This window comes from Etheostoma cragini, chromosome 3 (assembly GCF_013103735.1).
Source record: "Etheostoma cragini isolate CJK2018 chromosome 3, CSU_Ecrag_1.0, whole genome shotgun sequence".
Lineage (NCBI taxonomy): Eukaryota > Metazoa > Chordata > Actinopteri > Perciformes > Percidae > Etheostoma > Etheostoma cragini.
In genome coordinates, this window is record NC_048409.1 from 14,328,247 (window position 1) to 14,329,025 (window position 779).

Sequence of the window (779 nt, forward strand, 5' to 3'; positions counted from 1 at the left end):
TCTAACAACATGAAATAAAATCACAAACATTCTAAAAGCTAAACTTTTCCAAACAGAAATTTTACACTGAACTCAGCTGGAGTAAGATAAGTGCCTTTAGAAGCGCCGTGTTAAAAAGAGCATTTCTGCAGACAATTATTTTGATCATTCTCATTTAGTTTTCTATATCATGATCTACAGTGTTAAAATACCCAATCAATTGACACTGCCTGTGGGATTTCAACAGGTTCAGCACGTGTTCAACAGGTAGCAGTGTTTGTAATCGTGAGTCATAGGACTAATATTCTGGGGGACCAAAAAAAAAAAAAAAAAGTAAATACCCTCATTTTAATTTGTCAAAGTCAACTGAAGCACGTGTAGTTATACCTGCACTGCATCATCTCCTGTCATTCGGTAATGCATGTCCTTCACAATGAGACAAATGTTAGTGTGCCACCTTGTGGATAATGTTGGTATTATTGTTGAGCAAGAATCAAGTCAATAAAGAAACAAGAAAACAAAATTAGAAGGCATATTTCACCTTCGTAAATTGTAAAGTTATTACCTATTATCACACTGGTTTCATTCAGAAGCATAAATAGGCACAATACACAGCTCTGTGCTATTGATGTCATGGTTTGGGAGCACAATTAGGAAAATCACTAACAACCCATTCACCCAATATGAAGAGCTCCCCTTTCGTTTTTTTTTTTATACCACTTCTATGTGTTCAGGTAATTTAGCCTGTACAGTAAGTAGTCCATCTGGCACACATTGTGCCAAATACAAACTGCATTTTT